The following is a 6,000-nucleotide window of genomic DNA, read 5'->3' on the forward strand; positions in this document are numbered from 1 at the left end:
CCACAACAACTGCTCCCCGTTTAATGCAGCCCCCCGCACCCATCTGATTCAGATTCAGTTAAATTCGGAAGATACATTTTTGTTAAATGACTAGGTATACCCCTTCCCTTCTCTTTCCCCAACTGGTGTAGACTTTACAGTGAAACACTTGCGTAAAAATATAAATATATATTATATATATATATTAGTAACAGTTAAAACATTTAAAATATGCAAGAATGTAGCTATATCCAGGGAGTACCAGTATTAGATCAATGTGCAGAGGTATGAAGTATTTGAGGTAGATATGTACATGAAGGCAGGGTAAAGTGACTAGACATCAGGATAGATAATAATAAGGTATTTGAGGTAGATATGTACATGAAGGCAGGGTAAAGTGACTAGGCATCAGGATAGATAATAATAAGGTATTTGAGGTAGATATGCACATGAAGGCAGGGTAAAGTGACTAGGCATCAGGATAGATAATAATAAGGTATTTGAGGTAGATATGTACATGAAGGCAGGGTAAAGTGACTAGACATCAGGATAGATAATAATAAGGTATTTGAGGTAGATATGTACATGAAGGCAGGGTAAAGTGACTAGGCATCAGGATAGATAATAATAAGGTATTTGAGGTAGATATGCACATGAAGGCAGGGTAAAGTGACTAGGCATCAGGATAGATAATAATAAGGTATTTGAGGTAGATATGTACATGAAGGCAGGGTAAAGTGACTAGACATCAGGATAGATAATAATAAGGTATTTGAGGTAGATATGTACATGAAGGCAGGGTAAAGTGACTAGACATCAGGATAGATAATAATAAGGTATTTGAGGTAGATATGTACATGAAGGCAGGGTAAAGTGACTAGACATCAGGATAGATAATAATAAGGTATTTGAGGTAGATATGTACATGAAGGCAGGGTAAAGTGACTAGACATCAGGATAGATAATAATAAGGTATTTGAGGTAGATATGTACATGAAGGCAGGGTAAAGTGACTAGACATCAGGATAGATAATAATAAGGTATTTGAGGTAGATATGTACATGAAGGCAGGGTAAAGTGACTAGACATCAGGATAGATAATAATAAGGTATTTGAGGTAGATATGTACATGAAGGCAGGGTAAAGTGACTAGACATCAGGATAGATAATAATAAGGTATTTGAGGTAGATATGCACATGAAGGCAGGGTAAAGTGACTAGACATCAGGATAGATAATAATAAAAGTCAAATAAAGAACAGAGTAGCAGCAGCAAATGATGAGTGTAAAAGTGTATGGATGAGAGTGTGTGTGTGTGTTTGTAAAGTGTATGAATGTATGTTTGTGTTGTGTTGGTATGCGTGTGTGTGTGTGGTCTGTATGGGTTTTGTATGGGAGTGTTAATGTAGTGTGTGAGTGTGCATATGGTGTGTATATATAGTCAGGTGATTGTTCTTAAGGTCAGTGCATATAGTTTAGGTACCATTAATTGACTATTTAGCAATCTGGGTATTTAGCAGTATTATGGATTGGGGGTAGAAGCTGTCTCGGATCCTGGGTGTCCGAGAGTGGATGCTCCGGTACCATTTGCTGGACAGTAGCAGAGAGAACAGTCTTTGGCTGGAGTCTTTGGCAATTTTCAAATCAAATCGTGCCTTCCTCCGACACCGGTTGATATAGAGGTCCTGGATGGCAGGGAGCTCAGCCCCAGTGATGCCTCCCAAAAGAACACACAGTGTAGTAGGCTACCTCATCCATGATGAGTGCATGGCAGGTGACAGGCAGCCACAAACTCTCCTGCATTGCCAGTGGGCAATAAGGGTCTAGAAAAATATATGGGCAAGATAAGGTCTCCAGCAACCTTATTCAATAAACTTGTGTGTTTATACCAGTGAGAAGAATGATAGGAAAGGGCAGGTCCCTTCCAGTAGAGGCTGCTGAGGGAAGGATGGCTCATAATAATGGCTTGACTGGCATTTATGGAATGGTATCAAACACGTGGTCATGTGTTTGATACAATTCCATTCCAGCCATAATACTCCGTTTCAGCCATTAGTATGAACCGATCTCTCCTCAGCAGCCTCCTCTGGTCCCTTCAGTATGCAGCATGGCTATACAGGATGGATAAGCATTAGCCAACAACAGTGTAAACCGTGATCATGAACTAGATTCAGCCCGCGGGACGATTTTTCTTGAGCATCGGTCAGGGGGCCGGAACATAAAATAATTTGTAGACTGCAAATTGACCGCAAGAAGCCCAAACATATGTGGTATTTGACAAAACCTCATCATTTTCCAACCTTGCTTACGTTTGAATACGATCACCTGTCTCTCTATTATGCGTGGGAATACTTGATTTGATACAGATATCCAAAATGTAAATCACTTGGATCGGCTTTCCTGGTGTTTTTAGTATTTTATGTCCAACAATAAAAATGTAACAACAACAACAATTGCTCCTCAGACAATTTGGGGGGCTAAATAAAACCACGGGTCGCCAGTTGGGGAACCCTGGTGTAAATAGACCTCCTTCAAAAGGGACTATAGCAGGCTCTTCCATCTGTACAACACTACTACCACCACCAATAGTCAGTAGTGATGAACGGTAAATCTAACCCAATGAACCCGCATCCGACCGATCCACCCACGAGTTCAAATATAATAGACGACTCTTTAGATGTAATGACCACGGAAAGCTATAACACGGGCCGAATATCTGTTGCACCGGGTAGGCTACAGTTTCAGACAGTCACATGCACTGTCTCTGGTTTCGAGTGTTTCATAAATTACATGCCAGCCCCCATGTCACCGAGGAGTCGGCGAATTTCAACGGTTACGCAGTCAGGCCTACATTGTGACAAATAACTGCATGCATGAATGAATGAATGTACGGCGTTACATTGTAGCATGTTACATGAAAAGCAACCATTTATCATAGCAGTGAGAAATAACAACCGCGTCAATGTAAAGTGTACTCAACTCGCGGCAGCGGTACTGAACTTCCGTTGTTGAGCCCCCGAATACCGCTGAATTCCGATGCAAAGCACAAATTAATTGGCAACATGACATCTACAATGCGCACATGCATCGCTAATAACTCACCTTTTTATGTTGGCGACATTCCTTCACTCCGCGTTTTGGCGTGAAAACAAGCTGCTATGTTTACAGCTGGGCACACCTAGGCTGCAAATCCAACTGATCCAGAGGCGGTGTTGCTGCTTCTCCAGCAGATAGCTAGCAGATCCGACCCGCTTGCTTACAACTACACTAGGGTCCAAAGGGCTTGCTTTCAGCTGCACTAAGGTCCAACAGGCTTCCTGTTTAGATCAAGGCGGAGCTGGAGCAAGTAACTGCTCGGAAAACGTACCCAAATGAGGTATGAGAAATGTTTTTTCATTATCCAAACTGAAAAGTTGGAACTACTGCTAGTGTTTTATTTTATTTATTTTATTTTTTTTATTTAACCTTCTTTATGTAGCTAGGCAAGTCAGTTAAGAACACATTTTTATTTACAATGATGGCCTACCAAAAGGCAAAAACCTCCTGCGGGGACGGGGCTGGGATTTATATATATATATATATATATATATATATATATATATATATATATATATATATATATATATATATATATATATATATATATATATATATATATATATATATATATATATATATATATATATATATATATATATATACACACACACACACAGTGGGGAGAACAAGTATTTGAAACACTGCCGGTTTTGCAGGTTTTCCTACTTACAAAGCATGTAGAGGTCTGTAATTTTTATCATAGGTACACTTCAACTGTGAGAGACGGAATCTAAAACAAAAATCCAGAAAATCACATTGTATGATTTTTAAGAAATTAATTTGCAAGAACTACAGGAAACGTATAATCTCTGTAATTGCAAACAAAGTATGTATCAAATACTTTTGTCATGCAATAAAATGCAAATTAATTTCTTAAAAATCATACAAATGTCTGACATTTATTTCAGTGCGCAAACGTGGATTGATTTAAAAATAATCTTAAAATTCATCCTAAAACTCACAGGCAGCCAGTGCAGACTTTAAAACCAGTGTAATGTGTGCTTTCTGTCTGGTCTTGTACTGCAGCTTTCTGTATGTTTTGCAGTTGACCAATGGCTTTCTTGGGTAGACCAGACAGGAGATCATTACTGTAGTTAAGCCTGTTTGTAATAAAAGCATGGATGAGCCTCTCTATATCAGCCTGAGAGAGAAATGGCAGCACCTTGGCAATGTTCTTCATGTGGTAAAAAGCTATTTTGGTCACATTCCTAATGTGGGATTCTAAATTGAGTTAAGAATCTAAAATGACACTTAGTTTGTTTACCTACTGTTTTATCATTATTGCCCATGAATTAAAATGTGCGACAAGATTCTTTCTCTGTGCTAACAATAACTACCTCGGTCTTGTCTTGATTTAGCTGGAAGAAGTTGTGAGTCATGCAAGTATTTAAATCAATAACACAGTCTAATAATTTATCTGTGGGGTTAAAATCCTCTGGTGACACAGAAATGTAGTTGTGTATCGTCTGCTGTGCTTTCTGATAACGCTGCCAAGGGGTAACATACAGTGCCTTGCGAAAGTATTCGGCCCCCTTGAACTTTGCGACCTTTTGCCACATTTCAGGCTTCAAACATAAAGATATAAAACTGTATTTTTTTGTGAAGAATCAACAACAAGTGGGACACAATCATGAAGTGGAACGACATTTATTGGATTTTTCAAACTTTTTTAACAAATCAAAAACTGAAAAATTGGGCGTGCAAAATTATTCAGCCCCTTTACTTTCAGTGCAGCAAACTCTCTCCAGAAGTTCAGTGAGGATCTCTGAATGATCCAATGTTGACCTAAATGACTAATGATGATAAATACAATCCACCTGTGTGTAATCAAGTCTCCGTATAAATGCACCTGCACTGTGATAGTCTCAGAGGTCCGTTAAAAGCGCAGAGAGCATCATGAAGAACAAGGAACACACCAGGCAGGTCCGAGATACTGTTGTGAAGAAGTTTAAAGCCGGATTTGGATACAAAAAGATTTCCCAAGCTTTAAACATCCCAAGGAGCACTGTGCAAGCGATAATATTTAAATGGAACGAGTATCAGACCACTGCAAATCTACCAAGACCTGGCCGTCCCTCTAAACTTTCAGCTCATACAAGGAGAAGACTGATCAGAGATGCAGCCAAGAGGCCCATGATCACTCTGGATGAACTGCAGAGATCTACAGCTGAGATGGGAGACTCTGTCCATAGGACAACAATCAGTCGTATATTGCACAAATCTGGCCTTTATGGAAGAGTGGCAAGAAGAAAGCCATTTCTTAAAGATATCCATAAAAAGTGTCGTTTAAAGTTTGCCACAAGCCACCTGGGAGACACACCAAACATGTGGAAGAAGGTGCTCTGGTCAGATGAAACCAAAATTGCACTTTTTGGCAACAATGCAAAACATTATGTTTGGCGTATTAGCAACACAGCTGAACACACCATCCCCACTGTCAAACATGGTGGTGGCAGCATCATGGTTTGGGCCTGCTTTTCTTCAGCAGGGACAGGGAAATTGGTTAAAATTGATGGGAAGATGGATGGAGCCAAATAGAGGACCATTCTGGAAGAAAACCTGATGGAGTCTGCCATAGACCTGAGACTAGGATGGAGATTTGTCTTCCAACAAGACAATGATCCAAAACATAAAGCAAAATCTACAATGGAATGGTTCAAAAATAAACATATCCAGGTGTTAGAATGGCCAAGTCAAAGTCCAGACCTGAATCCAATCGAGAATCTGTGGAAAGAACTGAAAACTGCTGTTCACAAATGCTCTCCATCCAACCTCACTGAGCTCGAGCTGTTTTGCAAGGAGGAATGGGAAAAAAATTCAGTCTCTCGATGTGCAAAACTGATAGAGACATACCCCAAGCGACTTACAGCTGTAATCGCAGTAAAAGGTGGCGCTACAAAGTATTAACTTAAGGGGCTGAATA

At 39.7% G+C, this 6,000-nt stretch overlaps 1 protein-coding gene across 2 annotated transcripts in view; it reads right to left on the reverse strand.

Annotated features, from left to right (window-relative positions):
- The window catches only part of LOC110501638 (vang-like protein 1), a 56,092-nt gene extending 52,755 nt beyond the window's left edge, over positions 1-3,337 (reverse strand). The window contains exon 1 of one of the 2 annotated variants that reach the window (XM_021579338.2): positions 3,081-3,337. The gene's annotated coding sequence lies outside the window, so the exon portion shown is untranslated. The remainder of the gene's footprint in view (positions 1-3,080) is intronic. The other variant, XM_021579339.2, reaches the window with a different exon arrangement.
- Between the last annotated feature and the right edge of the window lie 2,663 nt (positions 3,338-6,000).

This window comes from Oncorhynchus mykiss, chromosome 22 (assembly GCF_013265735.2).
Source record: "Oncorhynchus mykiss isolate Arlee chromosome 22, USDA_OmykA_1.1, whole genome shotgun sequence".
Lineage (NCBI taxonomy): Eukaryota > Metazoa > Chordata > Actinopteri > Salmoniformes > Salmonidae > Oncorhynchus > Oncorhynchus mykiss.